At 40.5% G+C, this 27,366-nt stretch overlaps 1 protein-coding gene across 8 annotated transcripts in view; it reads left to right on the top strand.

Moving 5' to 3' along the window:
- Positions 1-27,366, top strand: part of ATXN2 (ataxin 2) — a 137,601-nt gene that overhangs the window by 664 nt on the left and 109,571 nt on the right. The window contains exon 1 of one of the 8 annotated variants that reach the window (XM_060118310.1): positions 890-976. The exons of the other annotated variants lie outside the window; for them this stretch is intronic. The gene's annotated coding sequence lies outside the window, so the exon portion shown is untranslated. Of the gene's footprint in view, positions 1-889; positions 977-27,366 lie in introns of those variants that run through there. 8 annotated transcript variants of the gene reach the window in all.

Here is a 27,366-nt window from a genome sequence, read left to right as displayed (position 1 = left end):
GGGGGTGGCGCTCCCGTCTAGAGCCTGGTGCGGTAGGGTGAGGGGGCGCCGCGGAATCCCTCTGGGAATGTCAGGCGGTGTCCATCCTCCTGCAGCATCCCCACCCCCTCTCCCAAACGGTCAAGATGGAAGGACTCGGCAGCCTCCCCCTCTCCATTTAAGTGTTCGGGAGGCTTCACAGGTCTCGGCGATTGTCAGCCCTCGGTCACCTTCTTTAAGGCTCCTCTGCCCCCAGTGGGGGGGATGCTTGGGCAGCGTTCCCACCTCCTTTAAATATTAACGTGGAAGGGTCTTTAGGTTTAGATTGTCTCCCGAAACTTGCCAACTCCCCCGTTTGGGAATAACGAGGGAGGGGGGGAAAGTTAGGGTAGTGTCCCCCCCCCCTCGCCTGTTAAAGGGGCAGCCACAGCCTCAGCTGGAGTCATGAGGGTCTGTGCAGTCTCCTTCCCCACGCCCTTCCCTGCCTAGGGAGAGATCGAAGGACCGGGTGGAGGTGGGTGGGCAGTGACCCCCGCAGCCCTTCCCATTTAAGTCTGAGGCGGCGGCGGGGGCTCCAGAGCTCCGCGGGAATCGTGGGGCTCTGTGCAGTTTCCCGCAGCGTTCCGCCCTCCCCCACGTGCGGAAGGTATGGGGGAGTGCCCGACCCCCTCCCGGCCTCCCTCCTTCCCCCGCAAGGCCTCTCTGGCGCGGGTGGCGGCCGAGCCGCATTGCTGTTCCGAGGCCGCGGAGGAGAAGGCGCCTTTGAATAGTGGTGGGCGAGGGCCGGCCCCAGGCGCGCGGCAGAAGCTCAGGCCGGACCGGGGACGTAGCGGGTGTTGGCGGCAGGGGGCGGGCACGCTGTGTGTTTTTCCCCAGTCCTTGCCCCGATTTATACATTTCCAGAGGAGAGGGATGTCAGCAGGAGGCACGGTGGGGTTCCGGAAGGCAGAAATGCGGTGTTTACTTGCGTCGCCTCCCCCACTTCCCTCTGACCCAGGTTTGTGGTACAGACTGGGGGCTCACGTCGCCTCAGCTGACCGGGTCTGGCTCTGGAGGCCTGGTGCGGGGTGCGTGGGGGGAGTGGGGGGTTGTCAGTTCGCATTTCGCGAACTAAGAAAATGCTTAGTGTTCAGACGGGGCAGCAAATGTCAATAGATTGCATTCCGTTGTGGCCAGTGTCCTTAACTTGGGGAGTGCCGCCAGAGATCACCAAGGGCAGGCCAGTCCACTTCCCCTGTGCCCCGAGCCCATCCGTGTTGCCGGCACTGCCGTGCCTCCCCTTAGGCCTAGGCGGGGTTGGCAAGCTCGGTGATGAGAGTCCTCCTTAAGTAGACCTCCTGGCTTTAGGAGGTTGTGGGATAAGGGTATTTTTTGATGCAGAGTTTTCTGTTTTTCTTTTTCTTTTTTTTCAGTTTTCTTTTTGAAAACAGGTTTTTAGCAATCCATTTCCAAAGAATTATCATTTATGGCAGGATAACTTATCCATCAAGATGATTCAGAGCTGATTTTTTAAAAATAAATTTTAAATTTTTATTTATTTTATTTTTTTAGCGCGCGGGCGCGGGCTTTCTCTAGTTGCGGTGAGCGGGAGCTACTCTTCCTTGCGGTGCCGGGCTTCCCATTGCGGTGGCTTGTTGCGGAGCACGGGCTCTAGGCGCACGGCCTTCAGTCGTTGTGGCACACGGGCTTAGTTGCTCCGCGGCATGTGGCATCTTAGTTCCCCGAGCAGGGCTCGAACCCCTGTCCCCTGCATTGGCAGGCAGGTTCTTAGCCACTGGGCCACCAGGGAGGCCCCAGAGCTGGTTTTTTAAGGAATTCTGCCTTCAGTGTGGGACAGTCAGGAACATTGGTTTTCTTCTACCCTGCCCACCCCCCCGCCCCCCACTCCCAGTTTCGCCTTTGAAGCATCTACAATTGATACCTATCAAAACTAGTTCAAATGAAGTGCTTATTTTCCCAGCTCTGTCCACATGCGATTCTGTAACTTCAGCTCCCCTTTTCCAGTGGCATCCATAGTAAAAAAAAAAAATTTGAAAAATTAAAATATAATTTTTATAAAGAAGGATGCATTGTTTTTTCCTTTTTGGGATCAGATAGAAATCTGGCAGATATATTCAACTTGTTTAAATAATTAAAAATGAAAACTAAGGCTTTTAGATTGCATCAGTTTTCCTTAGGCTTAAAAATTAGAGAATTTGTTCCAGAGTGGCTTGAGTGATCAAAAATATTTGGAATGTTTTAATACCACAGATCTTTTTTATTCCTTGAGACTTCACAAACATTTAAGATTAATTTAGATTCTTGCTTGCTTTAAGTTCTTTTCTTTGAGTCATAAATTGTATGTAGCCCTTATTCTTTTTGATGAATATGCGAAGTTTCGTTTAATGTATTGGATTCATATAGTGTGAAATTTTGTTCTTGTACACGTTCTTTAGTTAATGTACTTGTAGAATTCCTTTCCATTTTGAATCACTGTTACTGGGTTCTTTATAAACCAATTACAGTTTCTGGAGTTTCTTCACTTATGCTTGTGTGTATCAGCAGTTCAAATGTGTTTCTGGGACCAAAGGTGAATAAAAAAAATGCAGCATTGGGTTTGCCATGCTTAGGGACAGCAAAATATTCTTGAAAGTCTAGAAACTCACATGTCTTCCTTAAATAATACAATATTTCATATTTGACTTTTTTGTTGTTGTAAACAGTGGATTTTCATGGCCTTCAAAAATTTATTGTCTTTAATTGTCATACGCTTTAGAAGGTGGCTGTTTTCTCTTAGATTAATGTAAACACAGTGTTAAAGTGTGAACATAATTTTACCTTAATCCAATTCTTATTTTTGCCGCTTTGATTTTTATGTGGTTTTAGTGATTGTGTATGTTATTTTGTGTTCAGCTTTTTTCTTAGCACTGCATTATAAATTTTCTTTTTAAAGTTTCTGCTTAACCATTCTATTGTGGGGATTTGGGTTTCCACATTTTTGCTATTATAGATGGTGGTGCAGTAAACATCTTTATACTAAGAGCTTTTTGCTTCAGTCTAATTATTTCCTTAGAGAAAGTTCCCAGGAGTGGTTTTACTAGGTCAGAGGGCTTCAAGTTTTTTATGGCTCTTGCTAGCTGTGCCATAATACTCTTCAGGAGACTTGTGTTAGTTTCCAGTGCTGAAAAGGTGGCTCTTTTATAGAACGGTTTTTTGTAGTTTGTCAAACACTTTGGGGGATTTTGAAGGGAAAAGTTGCATTTACTGTCGAGTGCATACATAATTAAGTGCTTTTATTAGTTACCTGTTTATCTTTCAGTTCGGTTTCTCTGAGGATTTAATTAAATAATGAATGTGAAGGTGGTTTGAAAATTGTAACTGTTAATACTAATGAGGATACATGGTATATCTATTGTGCTGATACTTCTACTAAGTAGAGGAATGACAGTCCTGAGGAACTTACTCTGAAACTTTGTTTTGTTTTTGGGTAACCTTCCTTGTTCATCTAAAAGTATTTTTTATTAGCTGCTAGTATACGATCAAATTATTTTTTGGTACCTTTTTTTGTAATTTCATAGCACTGTTGGGAATTATCACTGGTTAAGCCCTATCTCTTTCTTTTCCATGTTCCCTTCCCTGTTAAAAAATATATATGTGTTGCATGTGTATGTATCCATAGATAGATAGATGTAGATACAGGTTTATAATCCTATTACTGTATTCCAGACCCTAAAATAATACAGTATTAGAATTTCTTTGGATACAGGATTAAGTGTGAATGAAAACTTTCTTAGTAATTTTCAGCTTAGTACTTTCACTGCTTCTTTCTCTTAAGGCATTGCAACTTAGAAATTATGCTGCAGTGAATTGTAATTGTTCATCATGCTTCCATTTAAATATTGGTGAGATTTTTGTCTCTTTAAATTAAGTTTCTTATAGAAGAGCCTAAAAAAACTACGTTCATTCAATACATAAATTTATTGAAAATCTGTGTACAACAGAGAGGTAGGTGCTTGGGATATATTAATGAATAAAAGGAAAGATAGCTCCCCTCCAGTCGTTTACATTCCGGTGTGAGGAACCAGACAATAAATGAGACATTAAATTAGCAAACTATATATTAGTTAAGAGACATAGGATTAGAGGAGAGCAGATTAAGGATATGATATGGGAGTGTGGGGGAAGGGAGTGGGTTGCAGTTTTTAATGGGTTAGCAGAGGCCTCTTGAAGAGGTAACATTAGAGCAAAGTTTTGAATGTGAGGTAGTTAGCCATTTGCTTTTAACCTAGATTAATTAATCATATGGCCCCAGTTGTAATTTATAAGGTTTGAACTGCATCATCCCTTGCTGATTCATTCTTTTATGTGGGTATTGATGATAGTCAAATTTGAAATTAATCCACAGGTAAACTGTAGATGGCTGTTAAAAGAGGTACCTTTTTGTGTTTCTATTGGGCTTTTTAATTTTACCTAATCAGTTTTATTTTCATCCCAAGTACCTAAAGAAAATATACTTAAAAATTTTTTATTGGAATATAGTTGATTTACAATGTTGTGTTAGTTTCAGGTGTACAGCGAAAATACGCTGTTTAAAATTGGGCAAAAACCTACAACAAATTGCTTATCTTTGACAAAGGTAAAAGTAAGCCTATAGTTGCTTAAAGATTTTGCATTTTGCAAAGTCAGTGCATTGCATGGTTATCAGTCATGGTGTTTCTTTTTTGGTTAAATGTATACTTGTATTTTCTGTGTTTCTATACTTTTACACAGGGGATGTTAACTCATATCATAGCTATTTAATAGCCATATGTTTCAGCTTTAAGGAGTTTTTTTTTTTTTGTCTAAATAGATACAGCTGTGTTACTACTTATTTTCACCATTGCAAAGTGTTTACCTTGAAAAGGATTTTAAGTTTTTATAAGATTTTTTTCCCTAGAATTGTAATTTTCTATTTTGGCTAGATAATAATAGTATTTTGATATCATTTTAAAGAGTTAAGCCTAAACAAAACTCTCTCTTTGTAGCTATTTCAAATGATTGTGACTTAAGTGTAGACACAGTTTACCAACAGGCCTACCTGCTACTGTATTTTTTTTTTTTAGATGAAAGTTACTTTATTTTTATTTATTTATTTACTTTTGGCTGTGTTGGGTCTTCGTTGCTGTGCGAGGGCTTTCTCTAGTTGCGGCGAGCGGGGGCCACTCTTCATCGCGGTGCGCTGGCCTTTCAGTGTCGCGGCCTCTCTTGTTGCGGAGCACAGGCTCCAGACGTGCAGGCTCAGTAGTTGTGGCTCACGGGCCTAGTTGCTCCGCAGCATGTGGGATCTTCCCAGACCAGGGCTTGAAGCCATGTCCCCTGCACTGGCAGGCAGATTCTCAACCACTGCACCACCAGGGAAGCCCCACTACTGTATTTTTTTAATTGAAAGTACTTGCCTTTTTTTTTTTTTTTTTAAGCCTATCTGGGTCATCTGTGAGTGTTAACCATACCAAGATTTAAGAGGTCCATATTTTTTAGCAAGAGTGTCATTAAAATAGAAGTAGATTGCTCTTTCCTCTTGAGATCTTCTTGCCTCCTTAGATGTTAGATTTCAAAAACAAGGATGTGTTGGGACTTCCCTGGCAGTCCAGTGGTTAAGACTGTGCTTCGAGTGCAGGGGGCACGTGTTCTCTCCCTGGTTGGGGCACTAGGATCCCGCATGCCGCAGGGTGGCCAAGAGGGAAAAAAAAGTGGGGGGGGGGAGCTTCCCTGGTGGCGCAGTGGTTGAGAATCTGCCTGCTAATGCAGGGGACACGGGTTCGAGCCCTGGTCTGGGAGGATCCCACATGCCGCAGAGCAACTAGGCCCGTGGGCCATGGCTGCTGAGCCTGTGCATCCGGAGCCTGTGCTCCGCAACGGGAGAGCCCACAACAGTGAGAGGCCCGTGTACCACAAAATAAATAAATAAATAAAATAAAATAAACACAGAGATAAACAAGATCATATTGTGTGGGACTTCCCCGGTTGTCCAGTGGCTAAGGCCCCGAGCTTCCAATGCCTGGGGCCCGGGTTCGATCCCTGGTCAGGGAACTAGGTCCCACGTGCACACTGCAACTAAAACCCAGTGCAGCCAAATAAATAAACAAACAAATAAATAGATCATGCTTTGTATTTTAAAGAAGACACAGCCACAGACAGTCCTTGCCCTTCAGGATAGCTTTTGTAACCTTGACTTTGGCTGGATAAAATAGAAGGTCTAGTTCCTTATCTTTTAAAATATATATAGGGCCTCCCTGGTGGCGCAGTGGTTGAGAGTCCGCCTGCCGATGCAGGGGACACGGGTTCGTGCCCCGATCCCGGAGGATCCCACATGCCGCGGAGCGGCTGGGCCCGCGAGCCATGGCCGCGGGGCCTGTGTGTCCGGAGCCTGTGCTCCGCAACAGGAGAGGCCACAGCAGTGAGAGGCCCGCGTACAGCAAAAAAAAAATAAAATAAAAAAAAATAAAAAATATATATAATTTTGTACATATGTGGTGTGAAATCTACTTAAATGTGAAGTCCTTGGTTTTGTTAGTTGTAATTGTTTAGTATTGTGGATCTGGGGGGTTTATGAAAATATGCCACAACTATTAACCTTAGGTTTTATTTGCTAAAAATTATTTGCAGTTGTATTCATGTGAAAATTTGAAATTCCCTTTAAAATAATACTTAAGTAGATTGCTTGTACTTTAAGCCTTGAAATTGAGTCAAGTGGCCATACAATAACAATTTCATGCCATGATTAGTAGCTAAATGCATTTTGGGAACTGGATAAAATGGCATGCTGTAATGGAGTCTTTGTAATTCTCACCAGTTTGTGGTATGTGGTTTATTTTTATTAAGAGTTTCAGAACTTTAGAATGTTGTCCTCTTGAAAGTATTACCTTGAGAGACTTTAACAGTGTTGTCAATGTCAGATATTTTTGATTGCCACTTTATGTTCATATTGCTTTTTATAAGTCATCTGTTAAAAGATACTCTTAGCAATAATTGTTGTAAATAGAGTATCTTGTTGTAAATAGAGTATCTAGTTTTATTTTTATTTATTTATAAATTTTATTTATTTTTAAAGGTTTATTTACTTATTTGGCTCTGCCGGGTCTTAGCTGTGGCATGCGGGATCTTCATTGTGGCATATGGGATCTTTAGTTGCGACATGCATGTGGGATCTAGTTCCCTGACCAGGGATGGAACCTGGGCCCCCAGCACTGGGAGCGCGGAGTCTTAGCCACTGGACCACGAGGGAAGTCCCAGTTTTAGTTTTAAAGAAAGAAAAGGCTGGTTTTGAATCAAATCGTGCATTCTTCTTTTGGGACTCATAAACATTTTTTGTGGACCTTGTGTAGTTACCTCTTTTTCATTCCTGAAACACACTTGAAAATCAGGTAGAGAAAAAACTCAAGGTTGAAGCTTGTGCAGATTACAGAAAGGGGAGAGCTTTGGGGCCTTTTTCACTTTATATGTGATTTCTGCTTAGCTTGTTTTTTTGATTTACAGATTGCCAGGAAGTAGAAAGGTAAAACTTTTAGGGGCAAACATACTGGTAGCGATGAGAAGTAATAATAGTATGATAGAAAGTTAAGAGATGGGAAAATTATAAAAAAACACACAAGAGCTCAAAAGTTTACCATCAAAGGCTATAAGTGTATAGCTCCATGCCTTAGTAGACCCCAGAGGCATTACTATTTTATGGCATAATATGTTTAATTGATGTGCTCATAATGGTGACTCGTAAGACAAGGTTAAATTGTTTTTCACATCTTTCAAAGAAGTAATTTTTCAAAGGTTAGGTGATAACCCCTTAGCAAATTGTAAAATCACTTTGGTGGGTCATGACAGGGATTTTTAGAAAAAATGAAAAAAATAGAAGATATTACAGTGCATTGCATTTTAAGGATAAGAATTGTTTTAAGGAAATTCTGTAATGTATACATACTGTGTTTCAATTTAAACTGTAATTTTTCATTGGTGTAGTCAAAGTCACTGATTTAGGGGCACTGAGATACAGTCAAAGGATTGAGAAGGGTTTTGCAGTTTTTTTCTACTCTATGGTTGCCAGTTTTAGCAAATAAAAATACAGGATGCCCAGTTAAACTTGCTTTTTTTTTTTTTAAAGTATAGTTGATTTACAATGTTGTGTTAGTTCCGGGTGTATGGCACAGTGATTCAGACGTATATATTCTTTTTCAGATTCTTTTCCCTTATAGGTTATTACAGAATATTGAGTATAGTTCCCTGTGCTGTACAGTTGGTCCTTTTTGGTTATCTATTTTATATATAATAGTGTATATAGGTTAAAACTTGAAAACTCGTAATTTATTCCCCCTTCCCCCCAACTTGCATTTCTGAGAAACGATGACTGATTTTTTGGTATAAATAGGTCCCAAATTGCATGGAACAAAATTATTATTTATCTGAATTTCAAATTTGACTGGGTATCCTTTATTTTATCTGGTAACCCCAGACTGGGCTAGAATTGGGATTCACCCCCTGGTGACTAAAATTTAAGCTCTGTGAGGGCAGGAACTTCATTTTGTTCACGATTGTATCCCAGTCTCCTGGAACAGTGCTTGGCACTTAGTAAGTGGTCAGATGTTTGAGTGAATGAATGGGCAAGTTACAACTCTCAGGCTCAGTTTCTGTACTTATTAAAAGGGGGAAATAATACCTTCTTTAAAAAGTGAGATACTAAATTTTTATTACACGTCATTCTTGACACATATTCAGCTCTGAGTATTTTATTTGTTTTGGTGCACCACGCGGCTTGCGGGATCTTAGTCCTCTGACCAGGGATCGAGCCTGGGACCTTGGCAGTGAAAGCACGCAGTCGTAACCACTGGACCGCCAGGGAATTCCCTCAGTGTTTTAGAATTATACAGATCTGGAGTTGGAGGTGGCTCTGGTGAGTATTTACTTCTCATTCTCTTTACTGATGAGGAAACTAAGGCCACAGAGATTATTTGCCAAAGTTCTCCCATCATCATTGGCTGCATAGCTGGCTTTGGAATCTTGTTCCCTCTTCTTTGTAATGTGCTTCTTAAGACTTATTTTCAAAATTTGATACTCATTTAGTAATCTAAGAAAAGATCCACCTATCCAGAAAAAAATTTTCTAAGTATTTCAATTAACGAAGGGTCTACTCTGCTATTTTTTTAAATTTTTATTTATTTATTTATTTTTGGCTGTGTTGGGTCTTTGTTGCTGCACGCGGGCTTTCTCTAGTTGCGGTGAGCTGGGGCCACTCCTCGTTGCAGTGCGCAGTCTTCTCACTGCGGTGGTTCTCTTGTTGTGGAGCATGGGCTCTAGGCACTTGGGCTTCAGTAGATATGGCATGAGGGCTCAGTTGTTGCGGCACTCAGGCTCAGTAGTTGTGTCTCATGGGCTCCAGAGCACAGGCTCAGTAGCTGTGGTGCGTGGGCCTAGCCGTTTTGAGGCATGTGGGATCTTCCTGGACCAGGGCTCACACCCATGTCCCCTGCATTGGCAGGCAGATTCCTAACCACTGTGCCACCAGGAAAGTCCCCTACTCTGCTGTTTTTTGTTTTCTGTCACATTTAAGTGGAAGAGTGTCTCTTTAGTCCTTTTAACTTAGGAACTTGAATCCAAAATGAAGTTCCTCTGTTTCTACCAGGCATTGCTTTCCTCTCTGACTATCTTTTCTTAATCTTTAACCTAGCTGGCAAATAGGTTTCACTTTATCTGGTAATTATGATTGATTGTTGTGTTGTTTGGAGGATTCTGAGATTTCATGTTGTTTGGAGGATTCTGAGATTTCGTCTGGCTTTAGAGAAGAGATGTAGATAGAGAAGGGGGTGGGTTGAGGGATTTGCCCGAGGAATTTGCTGACTGTAGCTTAGCAAACTTTCTGATTGGTCTCTTTATGCCTAGATACTTCCTGTATACTCTACAGCCATAAGAATCCTCCCCCCCCACCCCGCCCCTGGCAAAAAAAAAATCTCCCCCAAACATCTTTCAATGTGTACTGTTTCTATTAAGAACCTTTTAGTGGCTCGCGTTACTGGCTGAATCACATCGAGACTGTTCATGAATAGGTTTAGTCAAGTCCCTCCATGGACTGTGCATACTGTATTCTCCAGAGTAAATCAAATTATGTCAATCTAGTTACCTTGTTCTCTTAAGCATAGGTTTTTGAAGGCTTAGCACAGATCTTTTCTTGCACAGTCTCTCACCATATTTACCCTAGGAAAATGGGATTCTTCCTCTGCCCCTGTAATATTTGGCAAGTATCATCCCTGTGGCATTCAATGTACAGTGTCTTTTTCCCCCCATAAATTTATTATTTATTTATTTATTTATTTTGGCTGTGTTGGGTTTTTGTTGCTGCGCGCGGGCTTTCTCTCGTAGCTGTGAGCGGGGGCTACTCTTCATTTCGGTGCAGGGCTTCTTATTGCGGTGGCTTCTCTTGTTGCAGAGCATGGCCTCTAGGTGCGTGGGCTTCAGTAGTTGTGGCACGTGGGCTCAGTAGTTGTGGCTCACGGGCTCTAGAGCGCAGGCTCAGTAGTTGTGGCGTACGGGCTTAGATGCTCCGCGGCATGTGGGATCTTCCCGGACCAGGGCTCGAACCCATGCCCCCTGCATTAGGCAGGCGAATTCTTAACCACTGCGCCACCAGGGAAGTCCCTCCAATGTACAGTGTCTTGCATTTAAGTGCAGCAGCTCCTCCGCTTACAAACTTTCTCCTTAGGATGAACTCTGAGACTAGGAGCAGAGCTACCCCACAGATCAAAAGCGGGTTCATCCCACCGACAGATGGCCTTTTTTTGTTTTGTTTTTTCCTTTTTAGGGGTGGTTTATTTTCATTTTGCAGTCAACCATTTTTGTCATTTTAAAATTATGTGTTTGTTTGAGTTTAGTTTATCGTTGTTAAAGCTGTCATTTTCAAAAAGTGCAGCAGCCGTGAGTACTGATAGTGCCAGTCAGAAGAAACAACTTAATTATGGTAGAAATGAGAGATTTTTAAAAATTATAAGCAGTAGGAAAATGATGGCTTGGGATGGGGCGAATTATTCTGAAGGACAGAGAGCAAAAAGTACCATGCATATTTAGTCAGTAATAATCAGCAAAAGATAAGGAGAATTAGTGGACGAAATGGAAAAACTTGGAAGTTTGCAGCTAGTGGTGTTAATTTGGGAGAAGGCTAAAGTAGTTAAAATGCTATTGCTGAAATTTTTGTCAAGACCTGCAAACAGCACTAAAGGTTCACAGTACTTTGAAAAAAGAGTCTAAGGCATCTCCAGTGACATTGGAAAAGATTATTAAGAGGTTGCCTTTTGGGAGAAGATGCCAGATAGAATGTTCATATATTGGGTCTATAAGCGTTCAAACTTCCTCCTGTCCATTTTGGACTTAGGATCACATGGATGTACAGAGGAAACTTTAAAAATTTCATTGTTCAGTGTGCCATGATTTAGCTTAAATTGCTAAACAGTTACTGTGATAGATTGTATTTTAATTAGACGTATTGAAATATAATTTACAAAAAGTAAAGTTTAGCCTTTTTATTGTATAGTTCTTGAGTTTTGAAAAACGTACAGTCTTATACCACCACCACAATCAGAGTATCATCCCATAAATTTTCCTTGTGCCTCTTCACTCTTCAGTCAGTCCCCTTTCTCCAAACCTGGTAATCACCGATCTGTTTCCTAACATTATAGTTTTGTTTTTTCTAGAATGTCATATACATGGTATTATACAGTATACAGCCTTTTGTGTTTGACTTCTCTCATGTAACATAATGCTTTGAGATTCATTCATGTTACTGCATGTTAACAGTTTCTTTTTTTCTTGCTGAGTAGTATTCCATTGTGTGCGTGTACAATGTTTATCAATGTACAATGATGCACTTTTAAGTTGTTAGCAGTTTTGGGCTGTTATGAATAATACTGCTGCGAATATTGATGTACAGGTTTTGTGTGGTCATAACAATTTCATTTCTCTTGATTAAATACCTAGAAATGGAATTGCTATGTTGTATGGCAAATGTTTATTTAATTTTAAAAATAATTGCGAAATTGTTTGCTAAAGTAACTGATTTCTAATTGCTCTAATTTCTTGGCAACACTTAGTATGCTAGTTTTTAATTTTAGCCGTTCTAGTGGCTGTGCAGTGTTATTTCATTGTGGTTTGAATCTGCATTTCCTTATGCCTAATGATATTGAACATATTTTCATGTGCTTGTTTGCCATTTGTTTATCATCTTTGTTGATGAGAAACTATCAGTATTTGGGATCTAACTTGTTTGAAAGTAAAGGAGCTTCTGTATTTGCATTGCCTGCCTTCTAGATTTAGAACATCTTGAGGACAGGGACGAGTGCTTTGTACCACTTTGTATACTTAGTAAGTGGTAAATTCTTTATTAACTGCATGAGCACTGGTCTCATTATTAAGCAGACGAGTTTACCCTGCCAAGGAAAAGTTGTCATCTCAAATGGAACATGGCATTTATTTTATAGGCATACCATAGTTAAACTTTTTGAGTACCTCCTGTTTGCCAGGCTCTGGGGACACAGTGGTGAACAAGGCAGATGAGGTCTCTCCCTTCCTGGAGCTTACGTACTAGTAGGGGAGACAAGGCAGAAAGTTCACACCTTTGCTTCCCCTTATTACTAACGCTTAGCATGCTTCTATCTTACACAATATGGCAAGTCTTTTAGATGAAGGGGGAAAACTTACTGCTTTATCAGAAGATAGGTCCTCTTACGAGAGTAGTCTAGTATGTTGCTAAGGTTCTTATTCCTTTCGATGCTTTTGGGATAGCCACTCACTAGTCACAGAAATCAGTATGTTTGAGAAGCCTCCTGGTCTAAGCTTGTGAAAGCTGACTAGGGTCATAATTGAAAGGGAGAGGGAAAACTGTATTTGAGTGGACCCACCATGAGCTTGTTCTGCTAGGGCATATACATACATTTTACATATATATAATATGTATACTTTCATTCTCATTTGATTATCACACAGTCCTGTTAGATAATCTGTTGCCCCATCGCATTTTACCCATGAGGAAGCTAAGGCCCAGAGACGCTAAGTGACCTGTTTTAACTTTACTCAGCTAGAAAGTGGCAGAGATGGAATGACTTACTATTGTTGTATTTAGGATCTCTGAGAAGGTGTGTGCGAGTGAGAATAGAAGAAAGCTGGAGATGGATTTAAGGAATGTTACAATTAGTTTCTTACTTTAATTGACCAGAAACCTGAGTCACTAGCTTCCCTGGGTGAAGGAATGTAAGTCAACAGGCTCCTTAGGATGAAAAGTGGAAAAGAAAATGAGGAATTTGCATTTGTGACAGATAAGGAATTTAGTTATTCATAGTCTGTAAATGTTACATAGGGAGTCTGCATTAGTTTTAACCCAATCTAAAAGGTTAGAGAATAAATGAGAGTTCTTATTTATTGTTAACACCTTTTTCCCTGTGTAAAACATGTTAGAAAAAAACTAGCATTTCTGAGCCAAGTGGAAGCCATTTTTCTGAAGAAAAAAAGTTTATAGATATGTATGTATGATGTGAAAACAGTTTATGGAGAGCTTTCTGTTTATATAATGATGGTTACCATTTATTTTGTGCCTGTTAAGTTTCAGGAACTGTGCCAAGTGCATTACTTATATAACCTTTAATCCTTACAACAGCCCAGCCTGTCAGGTTGGTAGTGCCATATCCATTTTAAAGATGAGGGAATGGCACTTCAGAGAAATTAAGGAACCTTGCCCAGGGTCAAAGGGCTAGGAAGCGATGAAGCTGAGATTCTAACACTGTAAGACTTCAGAGCTTTTGCTTTTTAGTAACTGTGCTCCACTGCTTCTAGTTAAGCTCTGTGGCAAAACAAAAGCAGATAAAAATCAATGAAGAAAACAATTCAGTCATTATTGTGAGCCATAAAATGGCTTCCACTACCCATGCCTTAATCCTGGCAGTTCTATTTATAAATGAATCTGGTTCCAAAAGCTTAAGATTTTTATTTTAAAATTTGTAAGCAATGTTATAAATGGTGGCTAGTTTTCTGCACCTATTTTATCAGATAGTTGTTACCCGTAATTAATTTGAACTAAGTAGCGTACTGTATTGTGGGTTAAGAAGGCATTTTTGGCTTGATCTAAGAATTCCAACACCACTTAATGATGTTTCTGTAGGAGAATTAGAGTGCTAGAACCCACTTCTCCACTCTCCCTGTCTTAGTCAAGCTGGAGGCTATATAGCCCTGGGGCTAGAAAAACACACTGAATAAGACTTCAGCAGCACACATTAGTCCTCCAAAGAGAAGGGATTAAATCGTTGAAGAAATGATTCCTATATTTTGTGGCTTTAGGGAAGTTCCTGGCTATGCTGCAGTTATTTCTATGGGCCAGTCAATCATGTTAGGCAATCATGCATTTTATTCTTTTTTTTAAAAAAAAAATTGTATTTATTTATTTATTTATTATTTTGGCCGTGCTGGGTCTTAGTTGCGGCATGTGGACTCTTAGTTGCAGCATGTGGGATCTAGTTCCCCGACCAGGGATCGTTCCTGGTCCCCCTGCATTGGGAGTGCAGAGTCTCACGCACTGGGCCACCAGGGAAGTCCCCATTTTATTCTTTTTTTTTTTTTTTTTGCGGCACGCGGGCCTCTCACTGTTGTGACCTCTCCCATTGCGGAGCACAGGCTCCGGACGCGTAGGCTCAGCGGCCATGGCTCACGGGCCTAGCCGCTGCGTGGCATGGGGATCTTCCCGGACCGGGGCATGAACCCGTGTCCCCTGCATCGGCAGGCGGACTCTCAACCACTGTACCACCAGGGAAGCCCCCCATTTTATTCTTAATTTTTGCAACACATTAATTTTGCCCACCTGTTTAACCTAGCCTTCCTTTTGCTATTAGATTTAGACTCTACTTTTTTTGGGTAACCCCTCTGCTCAGAAATCATCCTATTCCCAAGCCTAAGGTCCTTTTCACTCTCAAGGCTTTCCATGATCTAACCCAGGGGTGGCAAATGTCTTCTGTAAAGAGCCAAATAATAAATCTTTTAGGCCTTGCAGGCCACATGTAGTTTTTTTGCATATTCTTCTATTTAAAAAAAAAAAAACTTTTTAAATGTAAAAAGCATTCTTAGCTCTGAGCCATATAAAAACAGGCCACAGGACCATGGACATTTGCCAACCCCATTTTATCTTTCCGGTCATGTTTTCCATCAACTCTTCAGAACATGACCTCCATTTAAATCAACATGGTCTCCTTTTCTCATTGCCTCTGCAGGTATCAAACTCAGCCTCTACTGCCTGCCTGCCTACTCTTCCATCAGTATTCTCCTTTTCCACATCCTCATACTTATCCTCTAAGATCTAGTTCAAATCTTCCATGAAGCTAATTCTCATTTATTTTTCTTTTTATTAACTCTTGGTAGAACTTAGCTTGTCCCATATGTTAGCTTATTTGAGAACATGTTCCATGTTTTTTCATAGCAGCTTGCTATAAACTACAAGAATAAAAAGATTCACATTTTCCCTCAAACAATTTTCTGGTGAATGTCTGAAGTTACTATTTCTTTTCACAAGACAGTGTTCCTTCTATGTGGCATCCTATACTCCTCCCCCAAATCTGAATTTTAGAATTGGAAGCTTGCATTTGAGATCATCATGACTCATCCTCTTTATTTTGGACAGGAGCAGGAACTTTAAATGACTTGTCCAGAGTCACACACAATTTATGTAGCACCCTAGGCCTTTTCTTACTTAGTGGCTTACAGCAGGTTATTTCACTTGTGCTTGAGTTTCTTCCTCTGTGAAATGGGGGTGATGAGGATTAAATGAATTTTATGTGTAAATTGCTTAAATCAATGCTTGGCACGTGGTAAGTGCTCAGTAACTTTCAGCTGTTACTGTTAGCATGTTTGAAAATCAGTAAAGGGCTTCCCTGGTGGCGCAGTGGTTAAGAATCCGCCTGCCTAATGCAGGGGACACGGGTTCGATCCCTGGCCCAGGAAGATGCCACATGCTGCGGAGCAACTCGGCCTGTGCCCCTCAACTACTGAGCCTGCGCTCTAGAACCCGTGGGCCACAACTACTGGAGCCCATGCGCTTAGAGCCCGTGCTCCACAACAAGAGGAGCCACTGCAGTGAGAAGCCTGTGCACTGCAACGAAGAGTAGCCCCCGCTCGCCACAACTAGAGAAAAGCCCGCACGCAGCAATGAAGACCCAATGCAGCGAAAAATAAATAAGTTTAAAAAAAGAAAATCAGTAAAAAACTACCTGAGCAAATTAAGGCTGAAAACTGTTTGTTGATGGGTTTGGGGTAATGCTTTATTAGTAGACACAGTTTAGCATTTTGTTGAGCTTGTGTGCATACTGTTGATTAATTCAGTAAACATTTGAAGCTATCAGAATGGGATAGTTAAAAGATGAATGAAGGGCTTCCCTGGTGGCGCAGTGGTTGAGAGTCTGCCTGCCGATGCAGGGGACACGGGTTCGTGCCCCGGTCCTGGAGGATCCCATATGCCGCAGAGCAGCTAGGCCCATGAGCCATGGCCGCTGAGCCTGCCGTCTGGAGCCTGTGCTCCGCAACAGGAGAGGCCACAACAGTGAGAGGCCCACGTACCGCAAAAAAAAAAAAAAAAAAAGATGAATGAAGCATCTCTGCTTCCAAGTTAACCAGTGAGTGTAGTGGGGGAGGGCAGGATGCAGGTAGTATAAACTGGTGGCACTGAGAAGCGACTGCTTTGGGTGGGTGGTGAAGAAAGTGATGAGTATTGACATGGATCTTAAGAAATGATAAGCAGTTTCCAGTGAGGCCATGGAAGAGAAGAGGAAGTTCCAGGCAGGGAAAAGTTTGTGCCAAATTACAGAGATGCTTGTAAACATGGTTGTGGGTTGAAAAATTTGGTTCACAGTGTGGTAGAAGAATTGGAGGAAGTAAGTATTGAAAGCAGGGAGACAGATTTGGAAGCCCTTGTAGTTAGAGAAGAAACGAAGTGAGCTTGAAATAAATGCTAAAGAGAATTTTTTTAATAAGAATTTTTTAATAGAAAATTTCAACATAGATAAAAATAGAACAGTTTAATGAGCCTATGTATCTGTCACTCAGTTTCAGCCGTTACCAGTGAGTGATTCATCTTGTTTCCCCTTATTCCCCTCTTCCCCATTATCGCTTGTAGTCCTTTGAAGGGGAGTGAAGTTGTTTTGAGGCCCTAGGAAAGATTAATGACCAGTGGGTAAAACCACTGGGAGAGAGAGTAGAGTTCACTATAAGGAAGCACTCTTGGTGTATTAGAGGGGATGGATGCTTTGGAAGGTATATAGCACCTACTCCTGGAGAAGCTCAAAGAGAGGGCTGGAACTGCACTGTCCAGTATGGTAGCCACTATCCATCCACATCTGGCTGTTTACATTAAAAAATATTTTTTTTAATGTGGCCTGCATTTTAAATTTGATTAATTTATTTTTGGCTGCACCACACGGCATGCAGGATCTTAGTTCCCCCACCAGGGATCCAACCTGTGCCCCCTGCAGTGGAAGCGTGGAGTCTTAACCACTGGACCTCCAGGGAAGTCCTGCTATTTACATTTAGAATTAAGTTAATTAAAATTCAAAAAAAATCAGCTCCTCAGTCACACTAGCCATATTTCAAGTGCTCAACCACCACATATGCCTAGTGGCTACCATATTGGGTGGCATGGATATAGAACTTTTTTTTTTTTTTTTTGCGGTACGTGGGCCTCTCACTGTTGTGGCCTCTCCTGTTGCAGAGCACAGGCTCCGGACGCGCAGGCTCAGCGGCCATGGCTCACGGGCCCAGCCGCTCCGTGGCATGTGGGATCTTCCCGGACCGGGGCTCGAACCCGTGTCTCCTGCATCGGCAGGCAGACTCTCAACCACTGCGCCACCAGGGAAGCCCCTAGAACTTTTTTTTTTAATTCATTATAGAAAGTTCTGTTGGACAGCACTGGACTTGAGCACCCATGGTTCCTTTTTATCCAAGTCTTCTGGAGCTTTTGGTATGTCTAGGTCGGATGTAATTGTGTATGACTTTATGGCCAAGCCCCCTTATCCCTTCCTCGAAGTAAAACTTCATTTGAAGAGTTGTCCCTGCCCCTCCCTGTACAATTCTAGTGAGTGCTGTAATATGAGGAAAGTAATTGTATTAGCTAACAATTATTAAGCAGTTAATAATGTGCCAGGCATTGTTCTTAAGCCAAGTTGTCTATATGGAATATCATTTAATTTTCACAACCTAATGAGAAGGTATTATTTATTTATTTATTTATTTATTTATTTATTGAGAACATACTATTTTTGTCACCATTTTGTAGATCTTGAAATTAAGGCACAAAGAGCTGAAGTCATGAGGTTAAGGTCACAGAGCTAGGAAGTGATAGGGCCAGAACTTGAACCCAAGGAGTTTGCAGCAAACTGAAGTAAGTTTTTGTGGGGATGGTTCTTGAAACATTGATTCTAGATGATTATGTGGCTGCATTAATTTGGCGGTTGTTCTGTGTGACTTTAGTGTTGCCAGCCCTCAGTTTGCTAAAAAAACTCTAGCTTTTTACTATGTTTGGGTTGTCATGACGTGCTCCCTACTGCCATCTTGTTTGACTCATCTTTTCAGTGAGGAAGTAGTTATTCAATAAGTATTAGTTATAGAATTTCCCTTTCTAATGAAAAGACTGAAATGGGAAGAACAAAATGACTCACCTAATTGAGTTAATTTTAAGAACTGGAATTAGATTTCTAGTTTTTAGTTAATTGTCCTTTCTCATGACAGCTGTAGTTTTTCTGTACTATAAAGAGAAATTGAATTAGTCAATATTTGTCATAATTCACATAAATTATACTATATACTTAACTTATTCAATAATTCAGAGTACTTACTTTGTGCCAGGCTCTGTTGTTAAGCCTTGGGCACTCAGTGGTGAATGAGACAGAAGTGTTTGCCCTCATGAGGTATATATTCTGGAGGTGAGGGATGGACAGAGACAGAAGGAAAATAAAGGAACATGTAATAAACAAAATTTCAGTTTTTTTTTTTTTTGGTGGTACGCGGGCCTCTCACTGTTGTGGCCTCTCCCGTTGCGGAGCACAGGCTCCGGACGCGCAAGGCTCAGCGGCCATGGCTCACGGACCCAACCACTCCGCGGCATGTGGGATCTTCCCAGACCGGGACACGAACCCGTGTCCCCTGCATCGGCAGGCGGACTCTCAACCACTGCGCCACCAGGGAAGCCCAAAATTTCAGTTATTAAGTGCTGTAATGTACTAAGTATTAGTTACTTAAGTACTAAAACAGAGTGATATAATAGTAGTTGGGGAACTACTTTTGATGGGTTGGTCTGGGTAAGCCTCTCAGAGGAGGTGACATCTAAGTAACAAGAAACAATCAGCTATGTGAATATTTGGGCGAACAACATTATTACAACTCTTCTGGAAGGGAGTTTGAGGTATGTAGTATTCTTACTGTGCCGAAGAGTATCGGTTGTATCCATACAAGTAGTCTGGTTCTAGAAATGTGGATCCATGAAGTATTTTGACTGTGTACATTTGTCACCCAGGCTTGTTCAAATAGTTGTAGAAAATGGTGAATGACATGTATAGGTGCCGTGTTGAAAAGTGGTGATGAATGACCAGAATGGTGAAAAATGAAAAAGTAAACAGTTTTTCAATTACATTGTCTGTTGGCAGTAACAGTAGAAATTGCATATGTTCACCCCACCCACTCCTGGCCCCACCACAAATTTTGAAACAATAATGCAAGGGAATTTTATTCTTAGATTATTTAATGTGTTGCAGTTATCAGGTGTGCTCTTGGATTGTTTATATATATTTTTTATTTGATAATTCCAGTGGTGAATGAGACAGGTAAAGTATACATATGAAAACATGTTTTTAATTTTCTGTCCTAGACATAACCGTTGAAGTGTAAGCAGCCTGAAGGCAAGGCTGTGTTCATCTTGCTTAGTCAGTAAATATCTGTTAAATGTAAAGTTTTAAAAAGCCACAATTCTTGAGTGCTTCCTCTGTGCCAGACTGTTTTTAAATTTTAGAACCTTAATGAGGTATAATTGACACACAGTAAATCCCACATTTTAAAGAGTACAATATAAGTTGTAATAAATTTTGACCAAATGAATGTGTACCTTTTGCATATTATTTGATCCTCAACAACCTTGTGACCTTTCTTATTATTTCCATTTTACAGATAAGCAGACTGGGGGCCACAGTGGTTAAGTAATAACCTTTCTGGGGTCACATTAAGTGGCTGAGCCGAGATTTGAAATAGAGTTGTCTGAAAAGTGGCCCTTTGCGTTTTAGTATGCTCTCTGTTTTTAAGCACTGCACTCTGGCGTCCTAGTGCTTTCGGTTTCCCTTAGTCAGGGAATGTCTGAAATCTTTATAATTTATCCACAGTCCCTTCTTACTTGTTTCTTTTGCTCTCGGGGTATTGATGTTGTCCTTTGCAGCAAAAAGGAGTTTTAAATCTTGATCTCAAGTCCCGTTTATCTATTTTTTCATCTGTTGTTTGTGCTTTTAGTGTCATATCTAAGAATCCGTTGCCAAATCCATGGAAGATTTATTCTCATGTTTTTTGCCTTAAGAATTTTATAGTTTTAGCTCTTACATTTACATCTTTAATCCATTTTGAGTTAATTTTTATATATGATATGCAGTAGGGGGTCCAGATACATTCTTTTGCAGGTGGATATCCAGTTGTCCCAGCACTATTTGTGAAAATACTAATCTTTCCCCATTGAATTGTCCTGGCACTTTTCTCAAAAATCAGTTGACGATAAAGGTAAGAGTTTATTTCTGGACAGTTAATGCTATTTCATTGATCTGTATGTCTGTCCTTATGCCATTACCATACTGTCTTGATTACTCTAGCCTCCCTAGATTATTTTGAAGCAATTCCTGACATCATGACATCTCTTCTGTAAATATTTCAGTATAGTATCTAAGAGAATGGAAACCATTATCACATTTTTAAAAATTAACATTAATTCCTTAATATTTTTTAATGTCCCATTAGTTCAGGTTTTCCCTTTTTTGTCTCTTAAAAGAAAAACAAGGGCTTCCCTGGTGGCGCAGTGGTTGTGAGTCTGCCTGCCGATGCAGGGGACACGGATTTGTGCCCTAGTCCGGGAGGATCCCACGTGCCGCGGAGTGGCTGGGCCCGTGAGCCATGGCCGCTGAGCCTGCGCGTCCGGAGCCTGTGCTCCGCAGCGGGAGAGGCCACAACAGTGAGAGGCCCGCGTACCGGGGTGGGGAGGAAAAAAAAAGAAAAACAAAACTCCTTTACTGAGGTATAATTAACACAGTAAAATTCACCAATTTTAAGTGTATAATATAATGAATTTTTAACATCACATTTATTTGGTTATAATTTACATACTATCAATTTCAATTTTTTTAATACTATATTTATTTATTTTTGGCTGTGTTTGGGTCTTCGTTGCGGTGTGTGGGCTTCTCACTGCAGTGGCTTCTCGTTGCAGGGCACGGGCTCTAGGCGCGCAGGCTACAGAAATTGCAGCATTGCAGGCTCAGTAGTTGCAGCACGTGGGCTCTAGAGCGCAGGCTCAGTAGTTGTGGCGCACGGGCTTAGTTGACCTGTGGCATGTGGGATCTTCCTAGACCAAGGATCGAACCTGTGTCCCCTGCATTGGCAGGTGGATTCTTAACCACTGCACCACCAGGGAAGTCCCTCAATTTTTTTTTTAAGTTTTAGGGTTTCTTTGGACCTGCCTTTAGTTTGGAGGGGGTGTGTGGCAGGTTTTTTGAGGTATAGTTTACATACAGTAAACTCATCCTGTTTAGTGTAAAGTTCTTTTAGTTTTGACAAATGTGTATAGTCATGTTGTCAATAACACAATTAAGATATACTACTCTATAAAGTTCCCTCTTGTGCCTTTATATTAATTAAATCCCCTCCCTTGACCCTCATCCCTTAGAATCATTGATCTGATTTCTACATCTGTATTGCCTTTCCAGAATGTCATGTAGATAGAATCATGGATTATGTAGCTTTTGGTGTCTGGCTTCTGCTTAGTCAATAAGCACAATGCTTTTGAAATTCATCCATGTTGTGTGTAGCATGTATCAGTAATTTGTAACTTTATAACGAAGAAGTATTCTATTGTTAAGGATATGCTATCACAGTTCGTGTATTCTTTCACTAGGTAGTAGACATTTGGGTTGTTTTCAGTTTTTGGTTATTATGAATAAACTAGCTACTAACATTCATATTCATTCCTGTTGTATAATTACCTAGGAATGAGATTGCTGGGTTTTAAAAGTATGTTAAACTTTATAACAGACTGCCAAACTCTTTTCCAAAATGGCTGTACTATTTTCCATTTCCACCAGCAGTGTATGAGAATTTCAGCTTCTTGGTATCCTCACTAGCAGTTGGTATTGTCAGTCTTTAATTTTACCCAATAAATCTTATTTGGTTAAATGACTGTATAAGCCTTTTTTGCCCATTTATTGGGCTATTTGTCTTTCTTTAAAATAAATAAATAAATATTTATTTATTTATTTATGGCTGCGTTGGGTCTTTGTTACTGCATACGGGCTTTCTCTAGTTGTGGAGAGCGGGGGCTATTCTTTGTTGCGGTGCGTGGGCTTCTTATTGTGGTGGCTTCTCTTGATGCAGAGCACGGGCTCTAGGCACACTGGCTTTGGTACTTGTGGCTCGTGGGCTCTAGAGCACAGACTCAGTAGTTGTGGCGCACGGGCTTAGTTGCTCCGCGGCATGTGGGATCTTCCCGGACCAGGGATTGAACTCGTGACCCCTGCATTGGCAGGCAGATTCTTAACCACTGTGTCACCAGGGAAGTCTGGGCTATTTGTCTTATTAATAAGCTTTTTGTATAATCTGGGTAGAAGTCCATTATCATACATATTTTGCAAATACTTCCTTGTCTGGGGATTGGCTTTTTATTTTCTTAACAGTGTCTTTTAAAAAATTCTTTATTGGAGTATAGGTTTTGTTTTTTTTTAATACTGATAACATACATATCACCATCCTAACCATTTTTAAAAAATATATATTTATTTATTTATTTATTTGGCTGCATCGCGTCTTAGTTGCGGCACTCAGGATCTTCATTGCTGCATGGGGGATCTTTTAGTTGTGGCATGTGGGATCTTTAGTTGTGGCGTGCAAACTCTTAGTTTCGGCATGTGGGATCTAGTTCCCTGCCCAGGGATCGAACCCAGGCCCTCTGCATTGGGAGCGTGGAGTCTTAGCCACTCTACCACCAGGGAAGTACCCCGGAGTATAGTTGATTTACAATGTTGTGTTAGTGTCAGGTGTACAGCGAAGTGAATCAGTTATATTGAATACATATACATATATCCACTCTTTTTTAGATTCTTTTTCCATGTAGGCCATTATTTAACAGTGTCTTTAAAAGCACAGAATATTTTAAAATTTGATGAAGTCTGATTTGTCAGTTTTTTGCTTTTATGGTTTATATTTTTTCTGTCTTCTCTGAAACCTTTGCCTAACCCGAGACCATAAAGGTTTACAACTACCATATGATCCAACAGTTCCACCTCTAGGCATTTATCCAAAGAAAATGAAAACACTTGAAGAAAAGATATATGTACCACATGGTCATTGCAGCATTATTTACAATAGCCAAGATAAGGAAACAATCTAAGTGAAATATATGTATACAATGGAATATTACTCAGTCATGAAAGAGAACGAAATGTTGCTGTTTGCAACAACATGGATGGACCTCAAGAGTGTATTGCTAAGTGCAGTAAGTCAGACACAGAAAGACAGATATTGTAGGATCTCTTATATATGTGGTTATCTTTAAAAAAACAAACTAAAAAACCAAGCTCATAGATACAGAGAGCAGATTGATGATGGCCATAGGCGGGGGGTGGGAGAAATTTTTTTTTTTAAGTTTTATTTAAACCTTTTATGATTAGATCATTGATCCATTTCGAGTTAGCCTTGCTAAGCTTTCTTCTAGTAGGGTTTTTTTGGTAGATTCTCTGCATAATAATCATGTTGTCTTTTATTAAAGACAGTTTTCCTTCTTCTTGTCCAAACATTGTGCCTTTTATTTCTTTTTCTTACATAATTACGTAAGCTAGAACCTCCAGTTCGAGTGTCTCATCATTTTATTTTCCTTTTACAATTTCTAATGAGGGCTCACATGAGGTTCACAAGTTGTTTGCTATGTCTCAGGTCTATTTTAATCTACAGTTTACCTTACCTCTTCATCATTTTATGCGGGGTGCTTTTGATTTGGTGGTCATTACAAAGTCCTTGTCTTTCTGGAACTTGCTCATAGTATTGTCATCAAACGTACATTAGTAAAATACCTTAATTTTTTTTTCCCCCAATAGGTGGATCAACCTCAATTGAATTGCATTGTGAAACCTAAAAATAATTAAATGAGAGCAAGAGTACTTTCATGCCATTTCTCAATTATGTGTATGTTAAACTTTCGTGGAAAGTATATAGTGCTAGTAAGTTTCTTGTAGAAGTACTAGTTTGTGTAAAATAGCAGTAGACTTTATTTTTTTATTTTTATTTTTTAAATTAATTTATTTAGGCTGCGCTGGGTCTTCATTGTTGCGCTCGGGCATCTCCAGTTGCAGTGCAACGGCTGCAGAGCGTGTAGGCTTAGTTGCGGTATTGTGGGATCTTAGTTCCCCGACCAGGGATCGAACCTGAGGCCCCTGCATTGGGAGTGCAGAGTCTTAACCACTGGACCACCAGGGAAATCCCCAGTAGACTTTATTTTTAGATTGCACTTATTGACATTGCAGCCACATTTCTTCAGTTCAGAGGTCAGCAAATTCTGCTTGTAATGACCCAGATATTTTAGGCTTTATGAGCCGTGTAACTTCTCTGTTGCATATTGTTCTTGGCTTTTTTTTTTTTTTTTAACGCTTTAAGAACTTAAAACCATATTCACTCAAAGCCCAGCCAAAAACAGGTTTGTGGGGGCTTCCCTGGTGGCGCACTGGTTGAGAGTCTACCTGCCAATGCAGGGGACATGGGTTCGTGCCCCGGTCCGGGAGGATCCCACATGCCGTGGAGCTGCTAGGCCCATGAGCCATGGCCGCTGAGCCTGCGTGTCCAGAGCCTGTGCTCTGCAACGGGAGAGGCCGCAACGGTGAGAGAACCGCGTACCGCAAAAACAAAACAAAACAAAAACAGGTTTGTGGGCTGTAGTTTGCTGATGCTTGATTTAGAGAATTATTACAGATGGTCCCTGACTTAGGACGGTGTGAAAGCAATAAGTGTTCAGTAGACACCCTACTTCGAATTTTGAATTTTGATCTTTTCCCAGGTTAGCTTTATGTGGTACGATACTCATGTTGTTGGTCAGTGGCAGCGAGTTGCAGCCACACGATTACGAGTGGTAAGCACTTACAACCATTCTGTACCCATATAATCACTGGTTTTCACTTTCAGGACAGTGTTCAGTAAGTTACATGAAATTTTCAACACTTTATTATAAAATAGGCTTTGTGTTGGATGGTTGTGTCCAACTGTAGACTAATACAAGTGCTCTGAGCACATTTAAGGTAGGCTAGGCTAAGCTGTCATGATCGGTAGGTTAGGTATATGCATGTATTTTCGACTTTCAGCTTACACCATGGGTTTATCAGGACATAATCCCATCATTAGTTGAGGAAGATCTTTACTTTGAAAGCTTTCATGTTCATTTTTTTCTTTCTTCTTTGACTGGGCTTGTTAATTCATTAGATATTTATTGTGTATATCATATGTAGGCACAGTTCCTCTGTGCTAATTTTGGTAGATGGTAGAAAGATGGACAAGATCCTGTCTCCCAGTCTTGGTTATTTAAAAGCTTTCATTTCATCCAAGAGCTCCTGACCAAGGCCACAAATGGGTTTTGAAATCCCAGAGTTTCTTTGGCTACGTGATGTGCCTTTTGGGATGGCATCTGCTCTGGTACCTCCTAATTTTCTCAAAGGCATTGGCTGCTGACCACACGGTTTTCTCTAATGTGGGGCTGTGACTCCCTGAAGGAGCCATCATTATCTGCTTTGCACAAAAGCACCGTGTTGTCAGGTGATGACCCTGAGTAGTGGGCGTATGATAGGTTCACTGGTAACTATAATGCAGAGCAGATTATGCTAAATTCCAGTCTAGAGAGTTGAAGAGAGCACCATGTATTTGATTGGGATGGCATAATCCAAGGAAGGCTTCTTGAAAAGGTGGCATTTAAGGCTGGGCAAGTTTTTTTATTACAAAAATTTAAAGATATTTTAGACAATAAAGTAGATAGAAGTTAATGAATCATTCACAGTTCCTAATTTTAAAAAAATTTGTTTATAAATAACTTTAGAGTTACAGAAAAGTTGCAACAATTGTACAAAGAATTCTTCTGTACCCTTCACCTATGTTCTTCAAGGAACTTTTCACTCCATTTTTTCATTTTCTCTCTCGTTAAAATTAATATATACATATGTAATTAATATAAAATTTAAATAGTTTTATTAAACATGTAAGAGACATGGTGCCCCTTAGTTCTAAATACTTCAGAGTGTATTTCCTAATAACAAGGATATTCTCTTACAAAACCACAGTACAATTGTCAAAATAAGGAAATTAATATTGTGCCAAATTATTATCGACCTTATTCACATTCTACTAATTGGTCCTTTACAGACCCCTGCCCCCACAAAAAAAATCTGGTCTAAGAACCAATTCACGTTTATATGTTACATTCAGTTGTCGTGTCTTGTTGGTCTCCTTTAACCTGAAGTAGTTCCTTAGTCTTTCGTGATTTGACACTTGGATATTGCAGGTTATTTTGTAGAATGTCCCTCAGCTAGGGTTTGTCTGATGCTTTCTCATGATTAGATTCAGTTTATACATTTTTGTCGAGAATACTGAAGAAGTGATGCATGTGTTCTCATTGCCTGAGAGGAGGTGAATGATGTACATTTATCCTATTGCTCATGCTGTTAACTTTGGTCACTTGATTAGGATGGTGCTGGGCTCCTTGTCTATAAAGTTATTTTTCATTTTGTCATTAATCAGTATCTTGTGACGAGTTGCTTTGTGATTATGTAAATATCCTGTTTCTACTTTACTAGATTAGCATCCATTGGTGATTTTTGCCTGAAAGTTATTACTGTGGTGGTTACCAAATGGTATCCTTCTAATTCCATCATTCCTTCTACATTTATTAGTTGGAGTTCACTTGTCAGGTTGATAGTATGACAAGGAAATGGAGCATGAGGCAACTCTCTAGGTGAAGGAGCAGGGCTCTGGGTCAGGATGGTACAGAGAATTTCTGTGAAGAGTTCATCTCCAGTGGCCCAGGACTTATGTGAAAATGGCACACAGAGTCCAGCTGGAATGCCTCTTCTTCCTGATGAATTGACCTTTTTATCATTATAAAAT

This window comes from Mesoplodon densirostris, chromosome 15, assembly GCF_025265405.1.
Source record: "Mesoplodon densirostris isolate mMesDen1 chromosome 15, mMesDen1 primary haplotype, whole genome shotgun sequence".
Taxonomy (NCBI): Eukaryota; Metazoa; Chordata; class Mammalia; order Artiodactyla; family Ziphiidae; genus Mesoplodon; species Mesoplodon densirostris.
The sequence above is the reverse complement of the archived record's forward strand: the minus strand, read 5'-3'. Positions and strand labels throughout refer to the sequence as shown.